The 9,757-nt window shown below is 44.9% G+C and overlaps 1 long non-coding RNA gene across 1 annotated transcript in view; it reads right to left on the reverse strand.

Moving 5' to 3' along the window:
- LOC123480811 (uncharacterized) overlaps nucleotides 1–9,169 on the reverse strand; it is a 34,835-nt gene extending 25,666 nt beyond the window's left edge. The window contains exon 1 of the long non-coding RNA XR_008427023.1: nucleotides 9,099–9,169. This is a non-coding gene — a long non-coding RNA (uncharacterized lncRNA). The remainder of the gene's footprint in view (nucleotides 1–9,098) is intronic.
- Between the last annotated feature and the right edge of the window lie 588 nt (nucleotides 9,170–9,757).

Raw genomic sequence — 9,757 nt, forward strand, 5'->3', positions numbered from 1 at the left:
AGGGACCTGTCCATGTCCCTCATACGAGATGAGTAATAATATAATATACTTGGTTTTCAAAGTGCATGACATTGGCCATCCCATTTAATCCTCAACTACAACCCCCCATTAGGCAGATGAGGAAATTGAGGCATAGAGGGATAAGGTAACCTGACAGAGCTGTGAGCTAAAACCCCAAGGAGGAAGGACCCTGGGATCCAGGAGGCCTCTAAGGCCTGAGCTTCTGCCAGAAAAAAAGGAACCTTCTCTTCTTCCACTATGCAATGCATCCTCTGAGGATCTGAGAGAGCAGTCAGCTGGGGGAATGCTGGAGGTCTTCATGGGTTCCAGTTCACAGCATCTCCCATCACAGCCCAGGTTTGTACAACCTAGTACCCTCACCACTCGGCACTGGATTCATCTTCAGGCAATTTTTGCTATAAGACAACAAATGCTAATTTGTTCACATTTCTGAGTTCATTAATCAGCCCAGTAGCAGCAGCAGTATAGATGAAAGCTAATTGTCCTCAGAGTTATTCATCATCATTAAAGCTGTAAGACTGTGTGCTTACTAATGAACCTGGCTCGCAGATAAAAGATTCACCACTTATGTAGGTATTTGTTTATTAATTCAATAGTATTTACTTAGTATCTTCCAAAGGAAGACACTGCATTAGGTGCTTGAAAAGCTGAATAAAAAAAGGTCTTTAGTAGAGCCAGAAATCAGAAGGCCTCACACAAAGACAAACTATGCTGAGTGCCATGTGGGGAAACAAACTGCCATGACTGCCAGCACAGAGAGAGGACGGTCATGTCTCTCTGGGCAATCCCAGAGGGCTTCATGAAGGAGGTGAAATTTGAGCTGGACCTTGAAAAACTGGTAGAAGTACAACAGACAGAGATGTTGGGATATGCACTCCAGGGAAAACATGTACAGTGATGGAGGTTGGGAGAATGAAGGGTCATTTTTGGAAGCAGTAAGGATTCCTGACAGAAAGTAGCAGCATTTGTGTGCAGGGAGTAGTGGCATCACTGTGTGCCCGTGGCATCTATGTGCTATATTCATTCAGATTCTATGCTGATCGCAGGACAGACCGGTGAACAAAACACACAAAGTCCCTCACTGCGTGGAGCTCACAGTCCCTCCAAGAACAAGACTGAAGAGGAAAACTGGAGAACCCCCAATTCTACCCTTCTAAGTAGTTTGGGGATTTTCAGGTTGGCACATCAATTAGTGACAGTTTTTAATACTGAAATGTCGTGATCACAGCCTTTTGGAAGATTAATCTGGCCCCAGACTATAAGACAAATTTAAGAAGAAAGGGTAAAAATTGAAAGTCTAGTCAGGAAGCTGTTGTAGTATCCTAGATAAGAGATGATGACCAAAACCCAGGAAAGTAAAGGTATGAGTGGAAGAGGTTCTACCTAGGTAAACCACACTCGGTTTGGGAACTAGCTGGGTGCAGAAGGCAGGACAAGAAAAGTGTCAGACTGATCTGGGCTCTGGAGCCTGTGTGACTTACAGAAAGTTTGGGGCCATTTTCCAAAACCAGGGAGTCAAGAGGAACACACTGGGATGGGAAAGAAGGTAAGTTAAGGCAGGGTTTGCCCAGTGTCTTGCCCACCAGAGAAGGAAGGGGTATTCTGTTCAAATGAAAATAGCCAAGAAACCATGAAGAGAGGGCCAGTGGGAAGGGAAGGGAAGTGAAAAAATGACAGAGGGCTAAATAGTGAGCACTTATATCTCCTCAAGACCCTAGCACCCATTGATCTCTTTGAAAGGACACTTTCCCTTCTAAAAACCACAGCAGACCTCAGGAGACCACGCAACAGAGAGTTCAGTGGAAACGTGTGTGACAAATGTGGTGGGGATGTAGGGGGTGATTTGGATTTCTAGTGGTCGTGAGTGGACAAGGGGTATTCTTCTCCAATATCTCTTGTAGCTCTAATACTTTGGTGTCTGCCCTGACAGTGATTTTCCTTCCACACCCCAGGGACCCCAACTCTTGGTCTGGAGACCCTGACTGGTCAGTTTTCCCATGACCCCCTGAGCCCAGGCTGGCCCGATTCCAGATGATGACCATGACTGCCATCAGCAGTCACCCTCTTGGCCAGCGCCCAGGGCCTTTTATCTACCCCTGTGCCCCACGTCATGCTACATCAGAGCCCGCAGGCCCAGGCAGGTCGGGCACGGCAGTTCCCAGGCTGGGATGGGAGTGACAGCTCCTCCAAGTTTACTCAAAGTGTGTGTCCCTAACAGAGAGGTCCTCTGGGACCTCACAGAGACTCTGCGTGGCACAATCAGCCCATTTCTCAGGCTTGCAGCAGTCAAATACAAACACTTTTTACTTGCAATCCCACCACCAAAGTCTCAAAAGCAGAATGAAAATCGATTTCTCACAAATGGGTTGATTTTCTTAGAGACCTGGAATTCCCTCACTGGCAGCTTCTTCATAAGTGGATAAGAAAAGTCACTGCCACCTCCATTTTTCTATTGGAACATGTCTTTTCTCTTATAATGATGTTAAACAAACCCCAGCACAGTGGAGGTACTAAATTGAAAAATAATTATAAATGATGACTTCTCTACACAGATTCTTCTCTTTCTGGAGACAGGCAGCCGCATTACAGACTCTCTGAGCTGTGAAACTGAGCACGATCCTCCAAGAGAGGAGGGAAGAGAGGTGGTCCAGAGCGGGCAGGAAGAATCGATGCCACGCCCCCGCACTGCTAGTCACCCAGATACTGGGCCTCTGCTCACAGCTCGCAAAGTTCTCCTATCTCACCCAGGCAAGATATGGCTAACTCCACATAAAAGGACAGGAGAATAAAAAGGGATTTTTCCTAATAAATAATCTTCTGCAGCTAATCCACCCTTTGTAACTGTCAGGCTTCACAGAGCTGGCAACGAGCCCATCAGATAACAATGCAGCTGTGACCTGAGAAATGTGAGAAGAGGAGCAGATTAATGAAGATGAAAAACATGTTTGGTAACTGTGTCTGAGGGGAGGTCCTCAGAGGGATACCCTGGAAGCTCAGGGACCCCAAACCAATGTCACCCACAAGCTGTGGGGGTCAGGTGCGGGCCCTGAATGCAGGTAGCTGGTTTCTCTTACTTTTTGCACAGACATTTGCTCCCTGACGCTTCCTGAGTTGGCTCAGTAGAAAGTGGCAACAAAATGACAGAGTTGTCACATCACAAAAGACACGTGCTCTTGGTGTTCCCCCACCCCCAGCATTAGTCTGGGGACACACAGCTCTGCCAGGACGCAGGTAGCTGGCTCATCTCCTGCTCCTGACAATTCCCCCCTCAAGCAGCCCCATCTGAACATGAAGCTGCAAGGAGAGGATATGACTCATGACCGTATTTCCCTAACCAAGACTTAGGATGAGTGACCTGACAAGGGCGTGAGTGAGATGGAGATACCAGGATAGAAAATTTCTGAAGTCGGGCTGTCCTGAAAACTCTGGCTTCTGTACAAGTGATAGAGCATAGAATGGAAATACTGAACTTCTGGACTAAATGTTAGGACAAGGAGTATGACATCCATGAAAGAACAAAAAGAAGATGAAGGAATTAAGTTTCTTGTTTGTTTCTCTACACCTTTCTCCAGTTTCCCTCCCTCCATCGTCATCTATGATTACATCCTAAAGAAAGATCTCCCACATGGCCGGGTGGCTCCGGTGGTTGGAGTGTCATCCTGTACACCAAAAGGCTGCTGGTTCAATTCCCAGCTGGGACACATGCCTCGGGTCATAGGTTCGAGTCCCCAGTTGACAAGTGTTCAATGTTTCTCACATCTCTCTCTCTCTCTCTCTCTCTCTCTTCTCCTCTCCTTTGCTCTCCTCTCTAAAAATCAATGAACATATCCACAGGTGAGGGGTGAGAATTAAAAAAAAAAAGATCTCCCCAAACCAACCCCCAGGATTTCTTCAAACTCTACCATTGATTCCTGCTGCTTTTCTTTGCATCCCCATCCTTTGAGCCTTTCAGACCCTGCTGACCTACCTACAGAGCTCTCAGAGCCCCCAACTAGAGATCTTCCTTCTCTCCCCAGAAGGAACTGGAAGCTCCCAGCTTGGGCTCCACAATAATCACAGCAGTGGAGAGACCAGGGAACAATAGTCAGGCATAAACAGTGCTGTTCATTATGTAGCTAAATTTTGGCCAGAGGCCCAGAACTCTGGGACACAATGCCCACCATAAAATTGGGTTTTTTTCCTCCTATCTGTTATCCAGCCATTCTTTCCTCTGCAGAGTTACTCCTAACACCTACCTGGCCATCAACAGTCCAAAGCAATTCAGGAGAAGTGTGAGTACAGGCATTCACTTAGCTCCCTGAGGAACCACCCTGAGACACACCAGAATGAGAAACACCAGCCTGAGACACACCAGCATGAGAAACACCAGCCTGAGACACACCACCCTGAGAAACACCAGCTTGAGACACACCACCCTGAGACACACCAGCCTGAGACACACCACCCTGAGACACACCAGCCTGAGACACACCAGCGTGAGACACACAAGCCTGAGACACACCAGCACAAGAGACAGGAAGAGCTCCAGGGCAGCCAGGCTCTGATAACCAGGAAGACAGTGTGAGGGTTTCAATAGCTCAAGGTCCAACAACAGGCCACTAAATAATAAAGCAAAATTATAATCACTATATTAGACCACTCACTATGTTCCAAGCATTCTTCCAAACTTTTTCCATTAGCAACTTTGTCCCATTGTCACAACACCCTACATTTTTTTATTGCGGTAAAGTCACGTAACAAAATTTATCGTAAGTTATATTAGTTTTAGGTGTGCAGTATACTGATTCCACAGTTTTATACCTTATAATGTGCTCACTCCGTGAAATCTAGTAATCATCTGTCACTGTGGAAACTTACCACAACATTCGTGACCATATTCCCCTTCACTTTTTCATTCACCCCTCAATCCCCTCAGGCCCCTCCCCTGGGAAACCACTCCTCTGGTCTCTGTTCCTACTAGTCTGTTTTTGTTTTGTTTAGTTTGTTCATTTATTTTGTTATTTTAGACTCCACATATAAGTGAAACCATGTGATATTTGTTTTCCTCTGTTTGACTTATTTCACTTAGCAGAATACCCTAGGTCCATGTTGCCACAAATGGCAAAATTTCATTTTTTGTTGTTGCATGATATCCCATTGTGTGTGTCTGTGCATGTATCACATCTTCTTTACCCATTTATCCATCAGTGGACACCTAGGTTACTTCTAGATCTTGGCCATTGTAAATAATGCTGCAATGAACATAGGGGTGTGTATATCTTTTCAAATTAGTGTTTTCATTTTCTTCAGATAAATGCCCAAAAGCAGAACTGCTGGCTTGTACGGGAGATGTACTTATAGTTTTTGAGGAATCTCCATACTACTTTCCACAGTGGCTGCACTAATTTGCAGTCCTACCAACAGTGCACAAGTGTTTCCTTCTCTCTGCCTCCTTCCCAACACATGCTGACTTCTTGATAATAGCCATTCTGAGGGGTGTGAGATGGTATCTCATTGTGGTTTTGATTTGCATCTCCCTGATGATCAGTGATGTTGAGCATCTTTTCATTTGTCCATTGGCCATCTGTATGTCCTCTGCCCATTGTTGATTGGATTATTATATTTTTTTGGTTATTGAGTTGTGTCGGTTCCTTAAGTATTTTGAATACCAATCCCTTATCAGATATATCCTTTGTGAATATATTCTCCCAATCAATAAGCTTTTTGTTTTGTCAAAGGTTTCTTTCACTGTGCAGAAGCTTTTTAGTTTGATGAGGCCCATTTGTTTATTTTTGCTGTTATTTGCCTTGTTACAGCCAACAGGTCCAAAAAGATATTACTCAGACTGATGTTAAATAGTTTACTTCCTATGTTTTCTTCTAGGAGTTTTATGGTTTCATGCCTTACATGTAAGTCTATAATCCATTTTGAGTTTCTTTTTGTATGTGGTATAAGAGAGGGGTCTAGTTTGTGTGTGTGTGCGCGCGTATGTACTTGTCCAATTTTCTCAACACCATGTATTGAAAAGACATTGTATATTCTTGCCTCCTTTCTCATAGATTAGTTGGCCATATATGCATGGGTGTATTTCTGGGTTCTCTATGTGTTGGTTTTTATGTTGGTAGCAGGCTTTTTTAATTCCTATAGTCTTATAGTATAGTTTGAAATCAGGGCGTGTGATACCTCCAACTTTGTTTTTCTTTTTCAAGATGGTTTTGGCTATGCAGAGTCTTTTATGGTTCCACATGAATTTTAGGATCATTTGTTCTAGTTCTGGGAAGAATGTCATTGGCATTTTGATAGGATTTGCATTGAATCTATAGATTGCTCTGGGTAGTAAGATCATTTTAACAATTAAAAATCACCATTTTAAACATAAATGTACAGTTTTGTAACTTCCAGCGCATTCATAATATTGTGCAACCATCACCTTATTTAATTCCACAACATTTTTATCAGCCCATGCCTTTAAGCAGTTGCGAGAACCTGCTTTGAGGTTGTGCCCCCTGGTGACAAAGTTTAACACAATGCTCACCAGAGGGGAAATGCTTAGAGACCAGACAGTGTTTCAGAGCAGGTACTGGCAGGTGAACTTGGATCTAGAGGCAATAATGGATAACTGGCACAGTACTCTAATTTCGCACATGAGGAAAGCATGGGAGGTTAAGTAACTTGCTCCAGGTCACAAGGGGAAGTCAGGCTGTCGGACACCAGAATGGGGCAGACACTTCTGTCTGGAAGATAAGGTCTAGGAAGAAAGATGCTTTTTATCTTCTCAACGAGAAACAGTACAGATGAGGTCCCCCTGAATTTTCTAACCAAATCCGAAGATATTAGGGGAAAGGGCCCATTTATGGAGCTTTGAACCAGATAGTTTTAGGAAACTAAAAGGAAGCACTGAAGATTACCAAATCTGTGAGGCTCCTCATCTAAAGTGACATGGGCCCGCCTAATAAGGCCAAGAATTTCTGTAGCAAATAAAAAGCATTTGCTGAGCAAAGCACCATACAAAGAAGCGACTCTCCAACATTACTTCCTCTTCAGCTGCTTCCACTTTATTTCTCTTATCTTCCCAGATCATGTTCTCCATTCAAGTTCTGATACACAGCCTGCTGCCATAAAACATTCCGTAGTCCTCACTGGCTCTACGCTATTGTTGTTTTGTTTTCCGTCTACAGTGCATTCTCCCCTCTTCTTAATTTATTTAAATCCTATCCCTTCTGATTAGCACAGTCTCAGTGAGCTCTTTCCCTGAACACAGAAAACACTTAACAGCTATGGCGATGGTGACACCCAGGCAACCCTTGCCGTGTGCCCGCCGGGCACTAAGCACTTCTCAGTGCACAAGCTCATCTGATCCTCACAAAAGGACTCAGATGAGGAAACTGAGACCTAACGAGGTTAAAAAACTTGCTGTCAGTCATACAAGCACTAGTAGCAGGACCAAAATTAAAACCCAGTCTTGGAGAACCAAGATGGAGGCGTAGGTAGACACACTCTGCCTCCTTGCACAACCAGAACTGACAGAAAATTGAATGGCAAGGAAGTCCGACACCAAGTAGGTAAAAAAGAAACATTCATCCAGACTGGTAGGAGGGGTGGAGATGGGCAGCTGGGGCAGAGAGGACTCACGTTGCTGCAGCCAGACCCAGAGACTGGCGGAGTGTGGGACGAACCAGACAGGCAGTCCGACCACTAGCAGACCCCACGGCCCCACATTCATGCACAGATAAACCGAGAGGGCCGGACTCAGACTGGCAGAGAACAAGGGCAGGCAGTGCAGTGGGTAGCAGACCCTGAGGCCCAACATTACGCATAGATAAACCTGGACAAACAGTGGGGGGAGCGAAGGAGACCACGCAACCCAAGGCTGCAGTGCGGCGGGGGGGGGGGGGGGGGGGGGGGTGGAGGGGGAGCGGGAATAAAGCCTCAAACCTCTGATTGAGAACACCGGTGGGTGTTGAGGCGGCAGCAGGAGAAACTCCCAGCCTCACAGGAGAGGTCGTTGGAGAGACCCACAGGGGCCTAGAGCGTGCATAAGCCCACCCACTCAGGAATCAGCACCAGAGGGGCCCAGTTTGATTGTGGGTAGTGGAGGGAGTGACTGAAATCCGCCAGAGAGTAGAGCAAGCGTCATTGTTACCTCTCGGCCCCTCCCCCACATACAGCATCACAGTCCAGCTACCAGCATTACCCCACCCCAGTGAACACCTAAGGCTCCGCCCCTTTACGTAACAGGTACACCAAGACAAAAAAAAAAAAAAAATGGCCCAAATGAAAGAACAGATCAAAGCTCCAGAAATAATTCAACTAAGCAGCGAACAAGTAGCCAACCTATCAGATGCACAGTTCAAAACACTGGTAATTAGGACGCTCACAGAATTGGTTGAATTTGGTCACAAATTAGATGAAAAAATGAAGGCTATGCTAAGAGAAACAAAGGAAAATGTACAGGGAACCAATAGTGATGCGAAGGAAACTGGGACTCAAATCAACGGTATGGACCAGAAGGAAGAAAGAAACATCCAACCAGAACAGAATGAAGAAACAAGAATTCAGAAAAATGAGGAGAGGCTTAGGAACCTCCAGGACATCTTGAAACGTTCCAACATCCGAATTATAGGGGTGCCAGAAGGAGAAGAGGAAGAACAAAAAATTGAAAACTTATTCAAACAAATAATTAAGGAGAACTTCCCTAATCTAGCAAAGGAAATAGACTTCCAGGAAGTCCAGGAAGCTCAGAGAGTCCCAAAGAAGCTGGACCCAAGGAGGAACACACCAAGGCACATCATAATTACATTACCCAAGATTAAACGGGAGAGAATCTTAAAAGCAGCAAGAGAAAAGGACACAGTTACATACAAAGGAGTTCCCATAAGACTGTCAGCTGATTTCTCCAAAGAGACCTTACAGGCAAGAAGGGGCTAGAAATAAGTATTTGAAGTCACGAAAGGCAAGGACCTACATCCAAGATTTCTCTATCCAGCAAAGCTATCATTTAGAATGGAAGGGCAGATAAAGTGCTTCCCAGATAAGGTCAAGTTAAAGGAGTTCATCATCACCAAGCCCTTCTTATATGAAATGTTAAAGGGACTTACCTAAGAAAAAGAAGATAAAAAATGGAACAGTAAAAATGACAGCAAACTCACAGTTATTAACAACCACACCTAAAACAAAAACAAAAGCAAACTAAGCAAACAACTAGAACAGGAACAGAACCACAGAAATGGAGATCACATGGAAGATTATCAATAGGGGAGTGGGAGGGGGAGAGGTGGGGAAAGGTACAGAGAATAAGTAGCATAAATGATAGGTGGAAAATAGACAGGGGGAGGGTAAGAATAGTGTAGGAAATGTAGAAGCCAAAGAACTTACAAGTATGACCCATGGACATGAACTATAGGGGGGAATGTGGGAGGGAGGGGGTGGGCAGGATGGAGTTGAGTGAAGGGGGGGAATGGGACAACTGTAATAGCATAATCAATAAATATATTTTAAAAAAACCCAGTCTTTGTGATTCCAGAACTTAACCTCTTACCCATAGTATTAAGAGGCCTCTCAACAGACTGGCTGTCACAATGTAGCCCTTCATCACCTGGAGCCTATATTGTCTCCTACTTATTGCACACATATAGGCCTTTCCTTCCTACCACATTACAAGCACTTCAAGAACAGGTGCCATGTTATAAAAGCAGCACAAGGCCCCACATAGATTCATTTCCTTCTTCTCCCTGTGCCCCCATAGTGTCTATGTTGG

The sequence above is a fragment of the Desmodus rotundus genome, chromosome 5 (genome assembly GCF_022682495.2).
Source record: "Desmodus rotundus isolate HL8 chromosome 5, HLdesRot8A.1, whole genome shotgun sequence".
NCBI lineage: Eukaryota > Metazoa > Chordata > Mammalia > Chiroptera > Phyllostomidae > Desmodus > Desmodus rotundus.